Source organism: Crinia signifera, chromosome 1 (genome assembly GCF_055691185.1).
Source record: "Crinia signifera chromosome 1, ASM5569118v1, whole genome shotgun sequence".
NCBI classification, from domain to species: domain Eukaryota; kingdom Metazoa; phylum Chordata; class Amphibia; order Anura; family Myobatrachidae; genus Crinia; species Crinia signifera.
In genome coordinates, this window is record NC_139217.1 from 155,152,557 (window position 1) to 155,178,962 (window position 26,406).

A 26,406-nucleotide genomic window follows, 5' to 3' on the forward strand; every position below is an offset into this window, starting at 1 on the left:
TAAGGCTTGCTGGAAAGGATTTTTCTTTCACTAATTACACCACCACTGAGTGTGATCTGTTGGAAACACTTGCCAACCTTAACGCCCCACTTCTCCTAAAAAGGAACTGGTAACTATAGTTACAAACATTATGCACTTGCATCTGAATGGATTTTTAGAATAATTCTGGTTATTGTGCATGCATGCATCATTGTTTTATTGTTTATTTATACATATGTTTTTATGGTTTCTTGTGATATTTGGTAAATAAATTGTTTTAAGTGTACAGAAGGCGCCTACTGGTTCTTTTTCTTTGTGCATCTAGAGAGAATGTGTCTGCGGCTAATGATCATTTAACCGCTGCTCTCGGCTTCTTAAATATTTAGACACATAACCCGTCTATATGTGCTGTAGGAGAGATCATGCAGCTATGGAACGCCCACATGGGTGTTCCAGCTTTGGCAGTATAGTCACAAGAACGGCCAGCATATCAATCGAACGTGCGTACACACTGTACTTTTGTTCCGATATTGGCCCGTCTTGTCGAATGAAAATTAAACCGCACTGAACCTTCGACCGACCGAGTATGGACAGACAAGACCGTTTTTGGCCATTTATCAATCGTACAGAGTGAGTCGGGACAGTGTACACACCTATACAATTGAACGGCCGTCCGACCCAGAATGGAAGAACGGCCAGACGATTGTATATATGTGTACCCAGCTTAAGGCAGGAGCGGATCGGCTGGTACTTTTATCTGTCACAATTTAATCTTTAAAGTGTGATAAATCCCCCCCGAAAGTTGTAATTTAGTTATAGGGGCTGAATCTGTAGGTGGGAGTAAAGCAAAAAAAAAAAGCAAATCACCTAGCACCTTGGTAAAACCATTTTGTACTGCGGGTGTAAAATACGCACTGTAAAAATAAAGCATTTTGTGGGTTACATGCAAAAGCAAATGTTTTATGTACTTTTTATTGCACAAAGGGTATTTTGCGATATGGACCTCTATTTCCAGAGATCCTGCTGCTTGGAATGCTTATTTTAAAAGAACACTGTGGCATCCCAATGGTCAGGATCCTGACACCTTTCAGGGACATATGTTAACCCACTATACCTTCATCTTAAAATCCTATCCCTGCCTCCACAAACCTAACACCCAAAAAGTCGGGATAGTTCTGGCAATGTCAGGATTATAGACTGTCTGTATACAAAACAAATCCTGTATTTGCACCCCCGCACTGGCACATGGTTTGCCCATATACACAGTTATAGTTAATTCAATGTAAGGTACTCTTTACCTAGAACGGCGCCCATCGGGGTGATCGCGGGATCGCGGGCAGTACATAAACGGCCGCGACGCGATGCCCGCGATCACCGCGATTTTCCCATAGGGAACAATGTTAAAAAGTCAGATTGATCGCGATTTTGCATTCAATGCCTCAATGCCCGCGATTTTACCATAGGAATCAATGTTAAATGGGCTACAGAGCCCAAATAGGCTCAATTAACCCTTAAATGTCACCCCAATTTTTTTACGCCACCCCACGATCCACGCCAACCCGAAGCGTGGCGAGCCCGCGAGGGGCGGCGGTACGCGTCCTCCGACCTTTTCATGCCCTACTATCCACGTCGGCGTGGAGTTGAGAATAGAATAGTGTGGCGAGCGCAGCGAGCCACCGAGCCCGAAGCGTGGCGAGCGCAGCGAGCCCCGCGAGGGGACGCGGATACCTTCACAGTTATACGCGTCCCCTCGCGGACTTCACAGGTGTCCGTGGCGACGCCGACACCTGTGAAGCCCGCGAAGGGACGCGTTTACCTGTGAAGGTATCCGTGTCCCCTCGCGGGGCTCGCCACGCTTCGGGCTCGGTGGCTCGCTGCGCTCGCCACACTATTCTATTCTCAACTCCACGCCGACGTGGATAGTAGGGCATGAAAAGGTCGGAGGACGCGTACCGCCGCCCCTCGCGGGCTCGCTGCGCTCGCCACGCTTCGGGTTGGCGTGGATCGTGGGGTGGCGTAAAAAAATTGGGGTGACATTTAAGGGTTAATTGGGTCTATTTGGGCTCTGTAGCCCATTTAACATTGATTCCTATGGGAAAATCGCGGGCATTGAGGCATTTAACATTAAAATCGCGATCAATTAGGCTTTTTAACATTGTTCCCTATGGGAAAATCGCGGTGATCGCGGGTACACGATTTTGATGTACCCGCGATTTACCCGCGATGCCCGCGATTTTTTACCCCCGACGCCCGCGATTCTGATCGCGGGCGCCGTTCTAGGTAAAGAGTACCCAATGTAACAATCACTTAAACCAGTACAGATTTTGTTGTATCAATTGCCTGTTCCTTAAACTCCTGCAGGTCTTCCCCTTAGGCATGGTTCCTTTTTCTCATTATTTGAACAGTAGTTAGAAGCTCATCAAAATGATTGACACCAGTATTTAGGACATTTTTGTTGTTATTAACTATAAAACTAAAGCATTTTGGAGAACATCATGCATCTGCAACATAAAATGTACCCTATACCCTATTATCATTAAACAGTATATTCTTGTAAAATAAAAAGGGGGGGGGGGGTTTCTTGGCATAGAGTGTAAGAATGGCCATCTGAGCGCTAACTATCAATGGTTGCCATCAATGGTGGAACTGTGAGTGGCCATCACCAGCTATGTAATGGGAGACCATCATTGCTTTAGCCATCGATGGTCATCCCCATTTTTTCCGTAAATGGCCAGCAGGCAAATCACAGCATAGGGCGGGGCTTTGTGGATGTTTGGGCAGAGCTATCCCCCATGTCCCCGGCACCTTGCAAAAATAAAACATTAATTTATTCTGTGCCATCGATGGAGGGATACCATCTAGTGTTCTCCCATCAATAGCAAAACCATTCAACATCAGTTATAAACCATCGATGATTATGAATCTATGGTCGATGGCCATCTCTACAATGAGGACGGATGTGCAATGGAGCTGCTCCTCACTGGTGTTTCACAGAAACCAGGGTTTTACATCTCCATCACTCTCCTGGAATCCTTTGGTGTCCTGAAGCTGGCCCACAACAGGAAGTGAGGTCCAAGGAGCCAGGGAGATACCCCCTGTGTCTCTGCAGGCTGCAGCCTCCTTAGCCCATTGACCCCAGGACCTTGATTTCCAGAGCTCCCTACACCCACTGCAGTCGTCAATCCGCCCGGACTTTCCTGTACCCGCGGCACCTCCTGGGACCTTACAGCCAACATCACGAGGCCCTTGAGGCTCATGCTGGAAAACAACACCCCTAATCCCAACATCCTCCCCAGCTTCGCAATGGGTGGTCCCAGCCTTATTTCTGCCACCTCATCCGGCTGTACCTGCAGTCAGAGACTCCACTATATGTATCTGAGTGGACCCCTGGAGTGCAGTAACAGTCAGCTGGACCAAGGCTGGTATTCCACTGACCTGCTGGTTGGATGTTCACCTGGCACTGCTCCTGATCCTCCTGCCCTCTGCTGAGTTGAGTCTTTGGCGAGTGTTATCACGAGCTAAATCTTCCTACAGCATCCTCCTCCCATATACCCCTCCTGATTCCCCCGAGTTGATATAGCTTGCTGTATTATTTCCCTCTATTGTAAAAGCCTTGCTCTTGTTAATCAAATGTACTTTGCACAAGACAGGTAGTCTTTCAAAGTTACCACCCATATTCCTATAAAGCCCTAAGACAGTGGTCGGGGAATCGTGGTAAATTACCCCCAAAAAAGCTTCTTTGGTAGGTAGACTTTTTGGTAGGATGTTGGAGTGCTCCCTAGGGTGCACGGACAGGCGCTACCACGGGTGCTGAGCCAAGAGCAGCCACTTAATAAAGGGGTAGTCAGCCCCAAAAAGTCGAAATACAAAAGAAAGAAAGTGGCGCTGGTATTGATGAAATAATCACAAAAAATATTTAATATTGTTTAAAACAACATTGCATGTGGCAGTTTTGTACAAAATTACCATAAAAGATATATAATGGGGGGATACATATAACAATAAAATTAATATAAAACAATATAACTGGACCGGGAGCTGAATACGTGTGGACCCAATGAATACAGTTCGGAAGGGAATTTGGTTAATTGAAAGGTTCAGATAACCCTGTGGGTTGATAGTTACCACTGGTGGCCGTTGTCATCAAGTTCCAATATTTGTAATGGTCCTCAAATTGGTGCGACTGTGGGACCTCGGAGGGTCCGGACCCCTGAGATTTTAAGGGGTGGACAGCTAATGGATAGCTGTGGATGTCTCTCACGTCGCTAGAGGCTCCAATGGGAAGAGATGACCATAAGCAGGTGTCCTCAGGGTTGGTGACTTTTTAAGACCGGCTGGTCAATGATCTCAATAATGTGAGACCAACCTTGATTCCTGCTTGAAATCCTAGTTAGCGTGGTGCCCCGTTGCTGCGGGATGTACAAGAGTGAAATGGCTCTTGGAGTGGAAATGAGCGGCCCAGGGTGTAGGGAGTCCAAGTGGCGGGTCAGACATGGGGTTCAGCTTATCCTGGTCCAGGTAAACCTGACGCGTTTCGCTGCTTGTGGAGGTGCAGCTTTTTCTCTTCCCATTGGAGCCTCTAGCGACGTGAGAGACATCCACAGCTATCCATCAGCTGTCCACCCCTTAAAATCTCAGGGGTCCGGACCCTCCAAGGTCCCACAGTCGCACCAATTTGAGGACCATTACAAATATTGGAACTTAATGACAACGGCCACCAGTGGTAACTATCAACCCACAGGGTTATCTGAACCTTTCAATTAACCAAATTCCCTTCCGAACTGTATTCATTGGGTCCACACGTATTCAGCTCCCGGTCCAGTTATATTGTTTTATATTAATTTTATTGTTATATGTATCCCCCCATTGTATATCTTTTATGGTAATTTTGTACAAAACTGCCACATGCAATGTTGTTTTAACCAATATTAAATATTTTTTGTGATTATTTCATCAATACCAGCGCCACTTTCTTTCTTTTGTATTTAGACTTTTTGGTAGGTAGGTGTAGCAGTGGTTCAGCATCCGCCCCTCCCTGGTGTGACATTTGACCTGCTGCTTCTCCTGGGACAGGTTGGCCCTGTTGAAGTCACCTAATATTATGAACAGTGAGTCCAGGTGCTTGAGCTCAGTGTCTGTTATCAGGGAAGCTAGTGGGTAGCTGGTAGGCTGTGGCTCGGGCCTGCCGCCAAACTGCCCTGGGTGTTTACTTCACACCTCTGTGAATGGATCTCCATGGTCGCCGGTTCACTCTCCAACAAGCGCCATCCACCTTTGCTGCATCCTTTCCACACAGGGCAGCATGGGCTGTGAGGGCTGCCGATCTGCCCACTTCCTGCTCCGTCAGGCCCATATGGGTGGTCTGCTCCAGGGGTGAGCTCCATTCCAGAAGGGTTCTCTGCTGTGCTTGGTCACTGCACTCGAAGGGGTGATAAACAAGGACAAGGGGAGACCTATAATTTGGTTGAGCTGCACAGCTGCAAGGCAGCCTTCTGCTGCACCATATTTGTGGTATACGGTATGTGGTATGATAAAAAACACTTTCTAGTCTGTGAGTGCTCCAGGTTATTGCTGTATTCAGTTGCTTCTTTCTTATACAAAGATGTATTTTGAACAGGTATTCATTAAATAGACTACATGTAACTTTTCAGTTGCTAATTTAGTGATTTTAGTCACATAAGTTATTTGGGAACAAAGCAGGCTTGTGAAGCCATTCCCTATGTAGGTGTGAAATCCCAGTGTGAGGCTTAAAAAGTATATATTCTTTGTATAGATAACATGTCTCTTGGGAATAAACTGGGGCCCTGTATTATAACATGAGTAGATATTGTTGAATCCAGAGGCTGGGGAATATTGTATTTTAGATTATTTAAGGATTAAAAGAAACCTATGTAACAGGACAGAAAGCATAGGTAACTGATGTCAAGGGGGGACCTTGATAAAGTCAGAGTTTGTTTTTCCAGTACCTTGTTCTGTGATGTTCCCTGAAGATGTAAAGCCAGTCCTAGTAGAAGGGGCAGGGGTTTAAATCCAATCCAGTGTGCATCTCAGTGCAGGAGTGCAATCTGTTTGTTCTGGAGAGATGTCCATGTAGTGAAGTACAAGTTAAAGGTAAGTCCATGGATATTTTTGATTCCGAAGTCAGCTGTGTAGAATTTAAGCTTGTAGAGATGTTCAGGAGCATGTAAAGTGTGAGGCAGCCCTGGTATAAGGTATGCTATCTGGTCTAATGCAAACAACAGACTATGATTTTAAAGGTGATGCAATTGCCAACACACCTGTTGCCAAGCATGTAGGGAAATAGTTAGCATAAGTTATGAAAAATAGCTGCAGAAAAGTAGGGTGCTGTGAAGGGATGCGGTCATTTGGTCTACTGCATTATGGTCGACAGTCATTAGGTCGAATCCATTAGGTCGACATGCTAAAAGGTCGACATGACTCTAGGTTGACATGGGAAAAGGTCGACATGATTCTAGTTCGAAAGGTCATTAGTTCGACATTGTCTATGTCGACATTCACAAGGTCGACATGGAGTTTTTCACTGTTTTTTGAGCCAACATGTGCCGATAGGCGGTATTTCATGCCCTACCATCCACTAGGGCGTGGTGGGAGAATAAAATAGTGTGCCGAGCGTAGCGAGGCACCGTGCCCGACGCATTGCGAGCGCAGCGAGCGATGCGAGGGGATGCAGTGCACTTTAAACTGTGTCCATGTCGACTGTGTTGACATTCAGGTAAAAAAACAGTGAAAAACCCCATGTCGACCTTGTGAATGTCGACATAGACAATGTCGAACTAATGACCTTGTCGACCTAATGACCTGTCGAACTAATGACCTTTCGACCTAGAATCATGTCGACCTTTTCCCATGTCGACCTAGAGTCATGTCGACCTTTTAGCATGTCGACCTAATGGATTCGACCTAATGACTTTCGACCATAATGCAATAGACCAAATGATCCCAACCCACTGTGAAGGGGGATGCAGGCTTAAATGCATTGATGAATACATGAGCTTAATCTCCACTGCTTATTAATATTAGGTTATTTAGTGAGTGCAGAGCCCCTGCAATCTCTGTTTAAGCAATGTGGTCACAAGCCATAGGGCACCACCTGTTAATCTTCAATGTTTCGAGAAATTTATTTTCGTTGTCAGGATACAAAAAAATCACGTGAAATTAGACTGGAAGACTCCTCCCAGGCCAACACCTGTGTGAAATCCACAGCCAGTGTGGTAATACCTGTGTATTCAAATCATATCACATAATGCGTTATGTTAAAGTACAAACATGTACATGCTAAATACATTACATACAGACCTAAACCAATGGTGAAAAAAATAAAAAATATATTACAATAACATCACATAGAAGGCATGTACATAGCAGCAGGCTCCATTGTTGTTGTTCACACAGATGTAAATCCAAATATACAAGATTAGGCTTCCAAGTGACCCTCTACTGGGAGTATTCAGAACACTCAGACTTCCACACATTCATTTGCAGCAAAGATATAAACATGTTCAACAGCTGTTTATTATTTATTTACAGTTTCGTATATAGCGCAGCATATTCCATTGTGCTTTACAATTTGAAACCGTGATAAAACAATCTGGGTAGAAACAAACAGACATAGAGGTAGGAGGGCCCTGCTTGCAAGCTTACAATCTTTAGGGATTGCACTAATAATTATAAAAACACATGAAGTCCCAAGGACTTATTACGTTCCAGGGACGCCAAAGTTTTCAAAGAGAATATCCATTTCAATTCCAATTGAAGAAGCCTTTTGGACCTATCACCTCCCTTAATCCTTTCCATGACACTTGAGGCAAGTCCATGGCTAGTCCACGTAGTGGATTAGTCCTGCAGTTCCCCTCAGGAAGAAGCACAGCTTGAGGTACTTGACTCTGGGCACGAAGTGTCCTTGTGCAGCCTGACAATCACCAACCACTTTCCAGTCTAGAGTCCATTCTCGTAAAGGATCCTTGAGGGTTGCTTGATTACGGAGCAGGATCGGCTAAGGAATGTGATGAAGTCTTTGACAGGCGTGTGTGGGTGTAGCATTGAAACAGTCACCCACCTCTCTCTTTGAATAGGGCAGTTGCCCACAAGGCGAGAGGGAAATCAGGGCTCACCGCTTCCCAATACCTCTTGCAGATTGCAATGGAGGCAAAGGTGACGAAGATGCGTCCGGAAGAAACTTTAGGCGCTGTGGATTTCAGGCACCGAGAATCCTTGCTCCAGGACCACCATCTTGCCAAAGTATTCTTCCGTCCTCTCCGGCACCTACCTGTCTGCCTCTTTTTAAGCTTCATCACCACGGTCTGCCTCCCCAGGGCAGAGCAACACAAGTCTAAAGGTGGGTATACACGGATAGATTTGGCAAAAGATCTGGGCGTTCCCGATCGATCGAAAAGACCAATCGTTCAAATCGTTCCGTGTTTAGACCAGCGATGCGCGCACCCGCCAGTCATTAGTAGAGCTCGCTGATCTTTTCTTGCATGCAGAAAGATCAGCGACCAATCGCTAACGATGTGCACAATCGTTTTGCTAATAGTTTCTTCAATGAACAATTTGTGTTTGGTTGACGACTAGGAAACCACTCCCCTCCTCCATTACGTCAACCTGTCCCACCCTGGCTGCGTGGAGAGGAGCACCGCATGGTGAAGGAGGAAACAGCGTGTAAAAAACTGTTCACCACCGCGATGTAAGTAGATTTCGGCCCACCAATGTTGTAAACACTGCACCCCCAGTGCAAATAGCTGCCGCTGCCCACCAATGTTGTAAACAATGCACCCCCAGTGCAAATAGCTGCCGCTGCCCACCAATGTTGTAAACACTGCACCCCCTGCATATGTAGCTGCTGCTGCCCACCAATGTTGTAAACACTGCACCCCCTGCGTATGTAGCTGCTGCTGCCCACCAATGTTGTAAACACTGCACCCCCTGCGTATGTAGCTGCCGCTGCCCACCAATGTTGTAAACAATGTACCCCCTGCGTATGTAGCTGCCGCTGCCCACCAATGTTGTAAACAATGCACCCCCTGCGTATGTAGCTGCTGCTGCCCACCAATGTTGTAAACACTGCACCCCCTGCGTATGTAGCTGCCGCTGCCCACCAATGTTGTAAACAATGCACCCCCTGCGTATGTAGCTGCCGCTGCCCACCAATGTTGTAAACAATGCACCCCCTGCGTATGTAGCTGCTGCTGCCCACCAATGTTGTAAACACTGCATCCCCTGCGTATGTAGCTGCCGCTGCCCACCAATGTTGTAAACAATGCACCCCCTGCGTATGTAGCTGCCGTTGCCCACCAATGTTGTAAACACTGCACCCCCTGCGTATGTAGCTGCCGCTGCCCACCAATGTTGTAAACACTGCACCCCCTGCGTATGTAGCTACCGCTGCCCACCAGTGTTGTAAACAATGCACCCCCTGCGTATGTAGCTGCCGCTGCCCACCAATGTTGTAAACAATGCACCTCCTGCGTATGTAGCTGCTGCTGCCCACCAATGTTGTAAACACTGCACCCCCTGCGTATGTAGCTGCCGCTGCCCACCAATGTTGTAAACAATGCACCCCCTGCGTATGTAGCTGCCGTTGCCCACCAATGTTGTAAACACTGCACCCCCTGCGTATGTAGCTGCCGCTGCCCACCAATGTTGTAAACACTGCACCCCCTGCGTATGTAGCTGCTGCTGCCCACCAATGTTGTAAACACTGCACCCCCTGCGTATGTAGCTGCCGCTGCCCACCAATGTTGTAAACAATGCACCCCCTGCGTATGTAGCTGCCGTTGCCCACCAATGTTGTAAACACTGCACCCCCTGCGTATGTAGCTGCCGCTGCCCACCAATGTTGTAAACACTGCACCCCCTGCGTATGTAGCTGCTGCTGCCCACCAATGTTGTAAACACTGCACCCCCTGCGTATGTAGCTGCTGCTGCCCACCAATGTTGTAAACAATGCACCCCCAGTGCAAATAGCTGCCGCTGCCCACCAATGTTGTAAACACTGCACCCCATGTTTTGCAAACAATCCAAAATAATAAAACTGAACTGAAGTAACATCCAAATAACATTTATTTTTTAAGCGAATACATTATATTGTCTAACAAATACATATTTATTGAAAAAATAACATGAAATCATAACTTTTTTATTACAGAGACATGACCACTGACCGGGAGCGGGAGTTCCTTACAGGATTTTTTGCGATCTATCAGGAACACGAATGCCTATGGAAGGTGAAATCCCGTGACTATGCAAACAAAAATAAGAAAGACCTCGCCATACAGCACCTCGTGAGGTTCAGCCTGAAATTCCACGAGGAAGCATGCCCAAATTGGGTGCGCCGAAAAATACAGAATGTGCGCACAGTTTTTCTAAAGGAGCACAAGAAAATTGTTGCATCGCGGTCTTCAGGTGCTGGTGCACAGGACGTGTACCAAACCAATCTGTGGTACTACGACCAGTTAAAATTCATCCTGGAACAGGATCCAGAGCGGCCATCAAGATTGCTGTTGGTAGAGGAGGTGCCAACAGATGACACAGAAGATAATGGGGATAATTCAGCCAGTGACTTGGTAAGTTGACTTCAACAATAGGCCACAATTCTCAGCTATATTAGTGTAGGCACTCCTCCTGCCATGGCACTGCACCAACACCATTAAAATATGCCAAGTACTGATCGCTGACAGCTTTAGCCCGTGCACTCCCTGTCTCATGGAGGGCAGGTGCTCCAACAGAGGCAATATTCGACACTTCCTCTGCTTGATTGGGATCATGGACCATGCTGATGGCAGTTTGTTGTTGCATTGCTTTGCGTCGCAAGTAGTTCTGCAACACACAACATGCCAGCACAACCCAGTCGATTTTATCGATCCGCAAGTTAATTGCCGTGTGTAGCACACGGAAGCGGTTGCTCAGAATACCAAAAGTGTTCTCAACAACACGCCTAGCCCTCGACAGTCTATAATTGAAAATTTGCTGTTGTGGTGTCAGCACCCTTTGAGCATATGGCTTCAATAGCTGTTCGTGAAGAGCAAATGCTTCATCGGCCACAAAAACATAATTTAACCCGTATTTGGTGTCAGGCACAGTTGGCAACCTTAGCCTACTTGAAATCATGCGCTCATAAAATTCAGTTCTTTTAAAGGATCCCCCATCCGAAGCGCGTCCATTTTTCCCAACATCAACAAAAATAAATTCATAGTTGGCATTTACCACCGCCATTAGTACAATACTGAAGTATCCTTTATAATTGAAATATAATTGAAACCCTTCAAGGAAGCTAGAGTGCTTCAGAGGGCAGAGCAAAGCATGTCTTGCCCTCCAAGGAGCCTATGGAGCGTTGCAGAGCTTCGGAGGGCAGAGCAGAAAGTCTAAGCCTTGAAGGTGGCTCAGGAGCAGTGAAATTTTCAGAGGGCAGAGCAAACAATTCTGACCCTCCAAGGTGGCTTAGGAGTGGTGCAAGGCTTTGAGAGGGCATAGCCATAAAAGTCTGACCCTCCCAGGTGGCTAGAGTGCATTGCAATGTTCTCCCTCTTCAGGCAAAGTTCTTTTCTCCTCGCAGTCTCCGCAGGTTCAGTCTTTGCACTTCTTGGCCCGGTGGTGCAGTGGTAACCCTGAGAAGGACCGTTGTCATTCCAAGAAAGCTGCCTCTCAGAATGAACTGATAAGAACAGATACTACACTTGATATTAGCCAAAAGGGCGAGAAGCGAACGTGGCCTCCAAAAGGCTTACAATTAGACACAAGGATTAAACCAAAATTATTGGATAGAGCCCTTAATGAAACCAGAGATATTCCTAGAAAGAAGTTATTGGAAAACAAAGCGATTCCTAACAAAAATAATTCTTATCAATTGTCATTCAACACCCAATACTCTGGTTTTCATAAGTCTATAGAGGGCATTTTTAAGAAAAACTGGGCCTTATTGTTGAAAGACCCAGTTCTAGTAAACAACTCCCAGAAACACTGCAATTCACTTATAGACGGGCCCCCAACATTAAAGATAAATTGTTATCTATCTAGCGCTTACATGGAAAAAACACTGGGAGGCACGATTCCCAACAAAGGTTTTTACCCTTTCGGCGATTGTGCTATGTGTACAGCTTGCCCCTCATCCATCACTAAGTATTCTGAAGTTACTCTTAATGACAGAACCTTCAAATACAGACAGTTTATGACATGCAAAGCTATGTGGTCTATGCCCTTCATTGCTTTTGTAATAAATTATATATGAGCAAAACTTCAAGGAATTAAAAAATCCGGCTCTCTGAGCATGTAAGAAATATTAAAAAGGGATTTGCAGATCACCCTTTATCCCTACATTTTAGAGATAAACATAGGAGTTCTAGTGATGCTATTACTGGTTTTTGGGGAATTCAATGGATCCGAACCAATTGGAGGCATAGAAACAGAGATTCCCAGCTTGCAAAAACAGAAATACGCTGGATCTATGATCTAAATGCCCTGTCTCCAAATGGTCTGAACCATGAATTTGAAATTAAGTGGTTTCTTAATTAATATTGCACACGTTTCATTAGTTTATTATCTGCAAAAGATTGTGTCAATTTTGTGTATTTTTATTAAGTGTTAAATATTGCCAATTGGAATTAGCAGATGCCACTGGTTAGGTTGTTGAAAACCCCTTTTTAGTGATAGAAAGGTGATAGATGCAGCTTTTCCGTGCGTTTCAAGCACCAGAAATAGTGATAGATGCAGCACATACACATTAATAGGAATTACACCTAAGGCACCGAGAATCCTTGCTCCAGGACCACCATCTTGCCAAAGTATTCTTCCATCACTAAGTATTCTGAAGTTACTCTTAATGACAGAAGGAATCAGCACTTCCGGTGAACTGGGTACATACAGGAATGATGCGTTCCGGTTGCCCTTACTTCCGTGCGTTCCAGTGCCGGAAGAATAAGACTGAGGCAGAACGCTTCATGTAATCCGATGAATATCCCGGAACGTCACTTCCGGGACACGGAGGGAGACCAACTATGTAACCTCATATGCGGTTCACCCGACGTCACTTCCGTGTGTTCCAGACGCCGGAAGATAGTGAGCGTGTCTGCTATTGTCCTCTTTTTAATCTAATAAGGACCTTGGAGAAATAAGAGCAACACCTATTAATTTATGTACATACATATATCCGTTAGAACCTGAGCAAATTCGGCTCTAAAAAATGGGTTTTTAGATGTGAGACTTACGGACAGGAAGTTAAGGGGATTCACCTGGAAACAGTTCTCCAGCCGGGTATATAGGCAGCTGCAGATTCAGTCACTCTGCAGCCTTGAGGAAGAAAGTAAGCTGTTGAAATGCGTTGGCATAGGAGTGACTGATATTTTGACACCTGGGTTGTGGCCATGCCCACTGCAGGCCACTGCTCAGGTATTTGTTTTTAACCATTTTTACTATGTATATGTGATGTTTTATTAAATTGTATATGACCCTAAAACCGTCCCTATTTTTATTTTACACACTACCCTATGTGTGATGTGATTGGTCTGGACCAACTAGACATCACCAAAGAAACTGTGATCGGTACATCATTGCTGGTCATGCTGTAAGTACGGTACGCCATACTTTGTTCCAGGACCCCATACACAGGGTGCTAACATATAAAGAAACCTTTATGAACATGGTGTGATAAGATCCCTTGTGAGTTTGGTACGCTATAAAGGTGCCCCATACTCCTTGAATAGCTAATGGAAATAGAACCATTGATCTGAACCATACATTTGTGTCTTTTGCCATATATGCATTATCGGTCCCTGGAGACATATTAAGGGAGGGCCAGATTGATGAGTGTGAAAGAAACCTTGATGAGAGGTGAAAATTCTTCATTCCAGTAAGTACGGTAAGCAGCCCATCTACAATCTAGGATTGAGCACGACTGGTGACCCTATAAAGATCCCTTTATATATGGGCTCTCACAATTCACTTTGTGAGCTTGGTACGATTTGATTACATCTTTCCCCATAGAGTATTGGTTTTAGGTTTTGAAGATATCTCATACACGTTATCTTTTGATTTTTCCATATATAAACATAACAATCGTTTCACTAATATCGATTATTTGGAGTCAAGCGCCATCAGTGTTGATCCCTAGCTACAAGTGTCTTGAGGCACCCCAGGGAGCCACGGCACACAGTTTGGGAACCACTGGTATAGCCTATAGTGTAATTTTATGCTGTATGTTGTAATATGTACTATACTGTATGCATGTGTGCTGTGTTTTGGCGGTGCTACAACACAGTATATATGTTTCAATGTTATTGTCTGTTTTTTGCTTTCTTTATGTACATTAAAGATTTTCTTTTTCAGTCAAAAATCAGTCATTGAACTCACACCGGTAGTTGGCTCTAAGCCCTCTCCACACTTTATTATGATGTTTTACTCTTCTCTTATTTGGGTGGGGTTTGGGTAAGACTGAACAGACAGAAACCCATTCCGTAGGGGGGAACTTTGCCAAACAATGTGTCCTGTGGCAGAGGGAAGCATGAAGTCTCTACTGTCCCCCCTGCACATTCCAAAATGTGATACATTGTACAGACACATGATGAGGGAACATATACAGTGGTGGCCAAAATTGCAGACACTTTTAAAATATATTTTTAATGTTTTTAAACTCTGAATGCACTTACACAGTGCAATGACTCACATTTCAAATGAAAGGAAAATTAATGCTGAATTCAACACAATAAACATTACATTGCATTACAAGGGAAATTATGCAGTGAAAACAACACAAAGCGAAAATCCCTGTTTACTTATGTTGTCACTGTCCGATAAGTATTTTGTTGGGTATCCTTTATTTTTCAAGAAAGCAACACAGGGACATGGCATTGAGCCAACCAATGTTTGGAGCTCTTCCTCCTTATATTGGCCCTTATTCTGATCGGCACGGTACGGCCCGCGTGCGGCCGTACCGCCGATGTTTTTTGTCTGCACATGCGCAGAGGTCATTCTGCGCATGTGCAGCCCCCTTCGCCGCAGACGGATTTCGTCCGCCGCAAAGGGGGCGGATAGGGGCGTGAGGGGCTTCAGCCCCTCATTTCCCTATGTGTACGCCCCGCGTTTCATGGGCGTTCCCATGCAAACGCGGGGCGTATGCATGGTAATGAGGGCATGACGCCCTCATTACCATGACATGGGGGCGGAAAGCTGACGTCGCCGGATGTCAGCTTTCAGCCCCCATACAAGCTAACACACGGACGATTGTCCGTGTGGTCTTAGCTTGCGGGAGCTGCCGCGGCGTGCGGGCCTGCCTTCGATGGTCGTCGACCATCGAAGGCAGGGGGCAGCTCCCACCATGGTGGAGGCGTAGCCTCCACCATTTTTGTGCGGATCGCCAGCCGTCCGTGTACGGACGGCCGTGGCGATCCGTCTGGTGGGCGGCCCTTGGTTTGTGCGGTCGGAGCCCCGTGTGCGGCTCTGACCGCACCAACCAGAATAAGGGCCATTATGTGGTGCCACGAGACAATTAATTATCTTTTATTGGATGGACCCCTCAGATGTACCAGTGTTTTCAAACGGAGCCACAAATGTTTTATGGGGTTCAGGTCTGGGCTGTTTCCTGGCCATCCCAGCACATGTATGTCATTCTCCGTGAACCACGGGTTGCATATCCATGCAGTGTGGAAGGGAGCTGAAGGAGGGTGTTTATATGAGGATCTAATTGTTTTATACAGGGTATCTCCCTCCATTTTATCTCTCTCTCTCTCTGTGGCGTAGTACATCTCTCCCTGATTGTGTTAGAGGTTTTTCTGCCTTTAGCACAAATAATATCCCACAGGATGCCTACAGATGTAACAATGTAAAGGCCTGATTGAGCAGTATCATCCAGATTCCTGTGGGAGTACAGGGCCTTCTGTTAACCAGAGTTCCCTGCCTGAAATTACCCCAGTCCATGTTACCCAGCTGGGATCGCTAGCACAGATAGTGTAGTGGTTAGTATTACTACCTCACAGCACTGAGGTCATTGGTTCGATTCCCACCGTGGACGTAACTGTGCAGAGTTTGTATTTTCTCCCCGTGCTTGCGTGGGTTTACTCCGGGTACTCTGGTTTCCTCCCACATTCCAAAAATATACTGTAGGTCAATTATCTCCCCTAAAAAAAAAACAAATGAACCTTAGTGTAAATGTGGTAGGGAATATAGATTGAATAGGTGCACACTGCAGATCACTGTATTGGGCGTCCAACTGATACTGTCTCGCTTAAAAATTAACTTTTATTAGATATATAATTTAAAAAAGAGATGTACTCATTACATCATCTTATTAGAACAATAGTATAGAAGTGATTAAAGTATAGAAAAAGTGTTTTAAAAAAAAAATTGTGATGTAGATGCTCTGTTTATTTATATGTATTACTGTCTCCTTATCTCTCCTTTTTGGGAGGTAACTTGCCCTGAGGAAGCCGGCACAGCCGGTGAAATGCGCATAGGCGCGTGATGTAGGATTGCTCGATTAACACAGGAATATCACCTGAATAATGATTGAAATGTTTACTGTACTCTGTATGTGCTTTTAATAAAATTACTTTCATAAATCCCACTCGAACACTGGCACCGCATTGTCAGCGTTTAGAGAAGCGGTCCGCGTTCACACACTGCACGTGGTGAACGGCTGTAACATTAAGTGTCACAGTGCAGCGATCTCTATTAGCCCACCAATGTAAAGACATATAATGACAGATTACACACATAATCCACATTAAGTGTCAATGGGAATACATACTCCACTATCTAGAAGCGACAGCGTTTAGAACTGTGTGAGACAGGACTGGACAGTCTACACCACTGACACCGGACAAGGTGCAGCGGAGCGTGTCTGTGAATAATACCAATATTGGACTGATTGGCTAATACTTTTAGTTTGCATATAACGACACTGCTGTAGCACCCAGTTACATTAAATAAAGATTATCATCAACCAGTCAATACATCAGAAGTGAATTCAAAACACAGCAGAAACATAAAGGATTAATGTTGATTGTATGAACTGAAGTTGGATAGTGTGTATCTGTCATTGTTAGAATAAGCAGTCAGCATTCATCCACTGCACGTGGTGAACGGCTGCAGTGGACAGATTCCATACCGTAGTGATCTCCATTAGCCTAAAGAGATATTAAAAATACACACAATAAATACTGTACAATAAACTGTATTAAGCGGGACAGGACAGTGTACAATACCAACACCTGTATGATGTAGCGGAGCTTGTTTGCTAACTATTTTATATCAGACAAACTGGTCAATGCCCTGAGACGGCAAAAGATAAAATTGCCACAGCAACAAGTGATATAAAACAAGTATTGTTCCTTACCCGCTAATATAGCATAAGTGAAATACACTGTATTTCTTGTGAAGCGTTTATCAAAATTAAAGCGATGTGGACCATCAGTGTATCACATAATATCTAAAAGTGGTGATATACACTAGAAAATATCGGATTGCTTGTACCACAAATACACAAAGCACAGAATGACATGGTAGAAAGATGATCACTGACCCGTGAACACACCATAAGAAAGGCTAGTACATTGCAATAATTCAAAAAAGGACAAACACAGATCATACAAGCAAAACAGTTGGTAGTGTGTTTGATCAGTGTACCTTGAACACTTAAAAGTGAACATTGATAATTTGCATTTAGAGGAACCGGATAGTGTACACTATCAAGGACCTAGCAGGCAATAATAAAACCTATCCGGTAAAGCAAATAAATAATTAAAAACACCAGGCAGTTAAATGAATGGTCACTTTTATTATAAACATTAACCAAATGATATCTTTGTAATACAACAATTAGGGGATTACCATAAAAGTGCACTAATAATTTGACACAATATTGTAAAAATATCTATTTCCCCATACAAACGTGGAGACATCACGGTGGGACAGTGACGATCATACTAAAAACAGAGAAGCTGAGACACATTAAAATACATTGACTGAAATAACAGACAGTGCTAAGTGGGAATCACCAACTAATAAATAACACAGACCATTGTGACTTGATACGAAAGAACAAGAATAAAAGTCTGATTGTATCCAAGTACTGGTACTTGTGGAGTATCACGGCTCCCATCGTATGGCATTGCATGCCATATGTAATGGCATACGATTTTTACCGATTTTTGAGCATTTTTGCTCAAAAATCGTATGCGATCGCATCGGATGCCATACGATGCGATGCGATGGCACCCGATTTTGCACTGAAATGCATTGAAATGTGTATTAAACTTGTGAAATGCCCCCAAATGCCATTTTTCATAGTGCACCACCCCCACTATCAACGTCAACCCGAAGCGTGGCGAGCGCAGCGGTACGCGTCCTACAACCTTTTCATACCCCCACTATCCACGTCGGCGTGGAGTTGAGAATAGAAAGTGTGGCGAGCGCAGCGAGCCACTGAGCCCGAAGCGTGGCGAGCGCACGCGGATACCTGTGAAGCCCGCGAGGGGACGCGTATAGCTGTGAAGGTATCCGCGTCCCCTCGCGGGGCTCGCTGCGCTCGCCACGCTTCGGGCTCGGTGGCTCGCTGCGCTCGCCACACTTTCTATTCTCAACTCCACGCCGACGTGGATAGTGGGGGTATGAAAAGGTCGTAGGACGCGTACCGCCGCCCCTCGCGGGCTCGCCACGCTTCGGGTTCACGTTTATAGTGGGGGTGGTGCACTATGAAAAATGGCATTTGGGGGCATTTCACAAGTTTAATACACATTTCAATGCATTCTGATGCATTTCAGTGCAAAATCGGGTGCGATCGCATCGCATGTGATTTGATCGTATGCGATGCGATTTTTAGCATACGATCTGCATACGATGCAGGTCGTGGGAGCCGTGATACTCCACAAGTACCCAATTACTTTCAACTATGTTTCCCTAAAAGTAAATGGGTTACATGGGGCCTTATTTTGGTTCATTCTTTCTGACAAAATCCTTCTTAGATGGACAAAACCATGTGCACTGCAGGGGGGTAGATGTAACATGTATAGAGAGAATTAGATTTGGGTGAGTTATTTTGTTTCTGTGCAGGGAAAATACTGACTGCTTTATTTTTACACTGCAATATAGATCTCACTTTGAAGTAAAACCCCACCCAAATCTAATTCTCTCTGCACAAGTTACATCTTCCCCACCTGCAGTGCACATGGTTTTGCCCATCTAAGAAGGATTTTGTCAGAAAGAATGAACCAAAATAAGGCCCATAGTGACAATATAGTGTTCAAACCAGAGCAATAGACAATCTGCTGGAATGAAACTACTGCAATAATGAGCAGATAGAAGGGATACTAGAATCAGATAAATACTAATATTTAACAATTAATATTACCTCCCAAAGAGGAGAGATAAGGAGACAGTAATACATATAAATAAACAGAGCATCTACATCACAATTTTTTTAAACACTTTTTCTATACTTTAATCACTTCTATACTATTGTTCTAATAAGAAGATGTAATGAGTACATCTCTTTTTAAAATTATATATCTAATAAAAGTTAATTTTTAAGCGAGACCGTATCAGTTGGACGCCCGATACAGTGATCTGCAGTGTGCACCCATTCAATCTCTACCGTTCCCTCCCCTAATCCTCTTGTATATCTAACCATTAGAGAAGGGTAGCACCACCTCTCCTTTTTGAATGAAACAATCCACCCAATTCAAAGGAAAATAGATACAGAATAAATAGGAGATAGCAGATCTAACCTGAAACAGGCGAACATAAGGACTATTCAGTGCGGAATTAATTCCCCTTCCCCTTTTCCCTCTTCTTTCATTGAGGGAATATAGATTGTAAGCTCCACTGGGGCAGGAATGGATGTGAATTTTCAGCTATACTCTGTAAAGTGCTGTGGAGTATGTGGGTATATAGATAACTGGTAATAAATAAATTAATCCAGCAGTTATTCAATATACTACAACAACTAAGATTATTATTTTGAAGTTTTATGGTGTGTACACACTTGTACAATGTGCATGAGATTTTGACTATATAGTCAAAATTTCATCTGGATCTCATGCAGATTGTATGGGTTTTAACCCTTGCGATCCCGATGCGCGCTCCCGTATCGCAGCCAGAAAGTCTTGGCTGCATAAACTATATAGTGCAGATCTGCACTATATAGTCTAAATTGTAATATAGTCTAAATTGTACAAGTGTGTACACACCATTAGTGCCAATTGCAAACACAAAGTACTGGCTTGTTTATGTAAATATAGGAAGCTTTGATATGGACTGTGGACATCAGTGGCAACAAACCGAGACCAACTGCCAGGTGACAGATGTTTTACAGGAACAGAAAGTCCTAAAATGTCATTTATCTTCGTTGAAGATGAAGCATTCACATTGCATTAACATGGTGGCTCGAACCTCACAGAAAACAAATGCATAGGGTGCATACTATTGTAAAGCGCAACGGAATATGCTGCGCTATATAAGAAACTGTTAATAACTAATAAATATATATGTTGAATGCTCATTTGGCATCCTAACTAATAAGTGGTACATATTTTAATGAATGATGATCCTGATTTTGCAGTTTACATGCTCAAGGCTTGTATTATTCAGCATAATTTTGTTTGGAATACAGACGTAATAATTCATGAAGATACTACCACAGTAACAGGCTTAAAAGGTTTACCACAATAACACACAGCACGTGCAGGCTTATCTGCACAGGAAATCTGGTGTGATGATGGAGGCGAACTTGTGGAGTTGATGGAGGAGACCTGGTGTGATAATGGACATGTTCCCTTAGGGCTATTTCACACACAATTATTTTGTACAGACAGGGGGAAAAAGTATTTTTTTTCCATGCGGTCAGTCACTTTGATATACCATGGTAATTTGGGAGACCTGGTACTGTGCCACCTGATTACTGCGATCTGTAAATGAAGGACTTTTCACAGTATCTAGAATCTTCTGTAATTCATCTGGGGGTCGAGCTTTTAGCCACGCAGCTCTGACTCTATGAAACTCCCCTCCCTGCACATTTTGAGAGGCCCCCACTCTAGAATCCTTCAAACACAGACTAGACTTTCCTGTTTACTAAAGCATTTCCATAATTGTTTATTGTTTTTCCATATTGTTTATGAAAAGTTTTTCTGTACTTCATTGTTCCTAGACTGTATTAAATGCATTCTGTTAAGCGCCTTGAGTACTATTGGAGAAAGAGCACTATATAAATACAATTATTATTGATATTATTAATCCTTATGTGACAAGGGAAGCAGGTCGGTATTGATGACAAGAGAGAAATTGGTGCTCTGAGGGAGACAGATTGCACTGGGGCAACAAAGGGGACAGGTTGATTGAGTTGACAGAGAGGTCTTGGTGCAACGAGGCTGGTGGATGGCTCCACTGCAAGATGCAGGTAGGTGGGTAGTGGTAATGGGGAGGCTCTGGTGCAACAAGGAAGGTGGATGTTAGCAACAGTTGCAAAAGCCCTTGTGCAATGAGTGCGGTGGGTGGAAACTGAGAAAGTAAGAAGCAGAATTACCATTGGTGCAGCAAGTGCAGTGCACTGGGGGCCCCTGAGGATTAAGGGGTTCATTACTGCCTCTGTCACCCTCTTCCTGTCATCTACTAATATTCCCCTGTCACACTACCTCCCTCTACCTCTCCATGTCACCATCTGTCTTTCCCTTTCACCCCCTACCATGTTGCCTATTGTGAACTTGGGTTGGGGTGGAGAAGGGGTGCCCAAATTATATTTTTGCACCTGGGCTCACCACCCGCAAGTTCTGCCACTGAAAGCGGTCCTTTTATTAGTTGTTTCAAGGCTCTTCGCTTTTAAATCCGGTTCTATCTGCATCTATTTAATTTTGTGCTTAAAGTTTTAAAGTGATTCAACTGTTGTTGTTTTTTTGCCAGACTAAAGTGAAAAAAAGGACCATTTTTATTTTATTAATCAAATAATAAAGGAAAATAGCAAAAAGAGTCATGCATGGTGTATATATGCAGTAACATATATGAAAAAGGAAAATTGGGAATTGGGGGGATTATGCAATCAATAAACACAAAAAAAGTATATTATTATTATGATTATTATATTTATTATTATTATTAATAAAATGATGTAGGCAAAATTGGATTGGGATAAAATGATATATAATTGCAAGCAATTGCCGAAGCTTATATCAGGTATATAGTCAAAGCTAGTTTAGTTATGAAAATGAGCCAGTCTGATCTGTTAAACAGACATGGATGTTGATTCAAAAGCTGACCACCTATCTAGGACCAGGTCTATATATTGCAAAACTGTGGCACATGTTTGCATTATATTTGCAACATTCGAATCCAAGAGGGACTCACTTATTGAAATAAGTGTGACATACATAACAACATTATGGTGTGACATTTAGAATACGGAACAATGCTTGACTATGCCCAGTGTGTATGGACAGCAATGATCGCGTTCATCGCTGCGGGGAAAGCTGCTCAGTGCATACACACTGAGCCGCTTTCAGGGGGCCCGATAGCGGGGAGAGGACAGCTTTGCATAGCACAGAGCAATGCAAAGCCATCCTCAAAGCCACTCATCTGCTGGTAATACCAGTAATACCAGCAGATGAACGGCATTCCTGGCGATGATGCGGAAGCGTTCAGCAGCGCCGCCGCTCAAAACCTGCTGTTTTGAGCGACTTTCAGCTCAAAGTCACCCTGTGTATATGGGCCTTTATTCATCTTTTCAAATACTCATTATGAAAATAAACATTGTAATAACAACTAACAGGTGGTTCTTTGTGTTATTGCAAAAACAACACAAATGTATTAACACATGTAGAGATTCCTCTGTGTCGTGAATATAGTTTAGGAATGTGACTCCATTGTCTCCTGCAGTTCCACCCTTGTACCTACCCACCTAACACCTGTCCCCCAGCTGCTCCCCCTAACTGCACAGAAGGAGTTATAGGAGTGTAGAAGGTGGGTGCAATATGGAATGCAGAAAATCTTGTTGATTTATTTTGGCATTGAGGTAGGTGAGAAAAGCATGAGCTGTGAGAGACAAATAGGGAGGAAGCGCTGGCAGACACAGAAGCAAGCAGAAGATAGCAAAGAGATGTCAGAAATTAGAAGATAAAAGTTTGTGATGACTCACACCAGAAGATCTTGAGGATGACAATGTAAAGGGATATACACATATAGGCGGTTTAAGCCCCATTTCTATGCGATCAAACTATATTGCTTAGAAATGAGGCAGGGATCGCTCCATGTGTGCACCCTATAACGATGTGTGGTCTAATGCGTCGCCATCACCCACAGAGATAGACAGTGCTCACACTGTGTAGCCTGCTTAGATCACAGTGTTTTGCCAATAAGCATAGGTAAAGCAATGCTCAGCACAGATCGCTCTTGGCACGCATTGCAGGTGCATTGTGTGTCTGCAGCAAATGTGTGCTGAGCTATTTGTGCTTAGGCAGCTTGCTCAGCACGGGGCACCCGTCATCCTGTGTGTACGGGGCTTTAGTGTGCAGCTGAGAACTGAAGGAGCCTTTCCTCAGAAAAGATACATGGAATGGTGTTGATGGTTTTGTTGATTAATGGTCAATAAGTGTTCCAGTAGGAAATTACAGAATTTGTGGAAGAGAAAAGTAATAATGTGCACATTGTGGTGTATAAACATAGGATAAAGGAAAAAAATTGCCCCTTGAAGGATGCCAATGTCCTATAGTGGACATGACACTGATATTGGCAGTTCCTCAAGCCGGTGAAGATTCTTAACAGGGATTCCTTGTCATTAATTGTCTGTGATTATATTCTGGGTGTCCTATGCAGGAAACTTGAAGGTACTGGGATGCTCGGTCACTTATATCCAAGAAAAGCTACATGTTTCACAAAGTATTCATCAGCTTCAAATGGCTGGTTCTGATGAAGTGGGTTGATACTCTGTGAAACACCAATCAATAAAATCCAACGCGTTTCAAACATATTGTTCTTCCTCAGGGTGAACGTAACACTGATCAAATAATGACGATTTATATAACCCTACTCATCCGGCAAGTACCAAAACACAGAATGCAGTTTAAATACAAATGTATTTATTGGTACTTGTTTCCTATCTGGGCGCCCGCTACGTTAATTGCGCACCATGCTATTCTACGTATGAAAATCGGATCGCATCGGATACCACAAATGCACATACACGATATTGAACGATGCGATGCGATCCGATTTCGTTCCCGCTTTTATGGTTGGCCCATAGGATATATAGGAAACCCCCCCTGATGGTTTAAAATGCGCCTCCATTGTTAACGCCACCCCAGTATTGACATCAACCCGAAGCGTGGCGAGCGGCGGCGGTACGCGTCCTCCGACTTTTTCATACCCCCACTATCCACGTCGGCATGGAGTTGAGAATAGAATAGTGTGGCGAGTGCAGCGAGCCACCGAGCCCGAAGCGTGGCGAGCGCACGCGGATACTTCACAGGTATCCGTGTCCCCTCGCGGGCTTCACAGGTATCCACGTCCCCTCGCGGGGCTCGCCACGCTTCGGGCTCGGTGGCTCGCTGCGCTCGCCACACTATTCTATTCTCAACTCCACGCCGACGTGGATAGTGGGGGTATGAAAAAGTCGGAGGACGCGTACCGCCGCCGCTCGCCACGCTTCGGGTTGACGTCAATACTGGGGTGGCGTTAACAATGGAGGCGCATTTTAAACCATCAGGGGGGGTTTCCTATACAAATCGTGGGTTTGCGGGGTTATTACATTGAAATCAATGTAAAATCGGGTCTCAGGGACCATTTAACATTGATTCCAATGTAAAAATCTGGGTTGATCGCGTCACGGCATGTGATGCGATCCGATTTAAAATGAAATCGGATCGGATAGCATCGTATGCCATCGTACATCATCGAGTACCGAATCCGATGCGATGCGATCCGATTTCATTACGGTGCCGTACGTAGAAAACCTGGGCGCCCAGATAGGAAACAAGTACCTATTTATTTATATACAGTTTCTTATATAGCGCAAACATATTCCGCAGTGCTTTACAGAGTATAGCTGAACATTCACATCAGTCCCTGCCCTTACAATCTATTTTCCCTACCACATGTACACGCACACACAGACATTCTAGGGTTAATTATGTTAGGAGCCAATTTACCTACCAGTATATTTTTGGATTGTGGGAGGAAACCGCAGTACCTGGAGTAAACCCACGTAAACATGGGGAGAATATACAAACTCTGCGCAGTTAGGTGGGTATCGAACCCATGACCTCAGCGCTGTAAGGCAGTAATGCTAACCATTACACCGTCCGTGATGCCCCACAGATACAGATTACATGATAAATCACAATGTTAAAATACATCCATATATCCCTAATCACCTTATACATACAGTTGTCCTCATAAGTTTACATACCCTAGCAGAATTTGTGGTACTTGTGTAGTTTCATGGTGCCTGAGTCCCCTTGCGGGGCTCGCCCACGCTGCGGGCTCGGTGGCTCGCTACGCTCGCCACGCTATTTAAAATCAACTCCATGCCAACATGGATAGTTCATACCTCCACTATCCATGTTGGCACCAGGCGCCGTGAAACTACACAAGTATCGAATTTGTGATTTTTCTGGCCATTTGTAAGAGAATATGAATGGTAACTCACAAACTTTTCTTTCACTCATGGTTAGTGGTTGGGTGAAGCCATTTATTGTCAAACAACTGTGTTTACTCTTTTTAAATCATAATGACAACAGAAACTACCTAAATGACCCTGATCAAAAGTTTACATACCCTGGAGATTTTGGCCTTATAACATGCACACAAATGGACACAAACTGGTTTGAATGGCTAATAAAGGTAACCATCCTCACCTGTGATCTGTTTGCTTCTAATCAGTGTGTGTGTGTGTGTGTGTGTGTGTGTGTAAAAGGTCAGTGAGTTTCTGGTCTCCTGAAAGACCCTTGCAACTTTCATCCAGTGCTGCACTGACGTGTCTGGATTCTGAGTCATGGGGAAAGCAAAAGAATTGTCAAAGGATCTGCGGGAAAAGGTAAACTGTATAAAACAGGAAAGGGATATAAAAAGATATCCAAGCAACTGTATAATCGCTGCTGTCATTTTAAATATAAATGACCCAAGGCAGAAACAATTTAGAAATGAAACCATATCCAGTCTGCTTTTTTACATCTGGACCGGACTGCCGTGCCCGCACTGCCTACTTCCGGTATCGATGACCATTTCTGGAAATCTGCGACCGGAAGTGGTCACACTTCCAGTGTTTGATCCTCATCCCCGACTTCCGGTTCAGGTAGTATTGTTCCCAAAGGCGTAACTTTAATTCTTTCAACGGCATAAAAGAGGATTTGTAGTAGCACTGCCTTTACACGTATAGGTGGATAATGTGGATCACATTATGTTGTAGCCATACATGATCTCCATTTTGCAATATGTAATAGC

The 26,406-nt window shown here is 44.2% G+C and overlaps 1 pseudogene; it reads right to left on the minus strand.

The window, feature by feature from the left end:
* Nucleotides 1-11,606: 11,606 nt before the first annotated feature.
* On the minus strand, nucleotides 11,607-11,702 carry LOC146045470 (U2 spliceosomal RNA; annotated as a pseudogene).
* Between the last annotated feature and the right edge of the window lie 14,704 nt (nucleotides 11,703-26,406).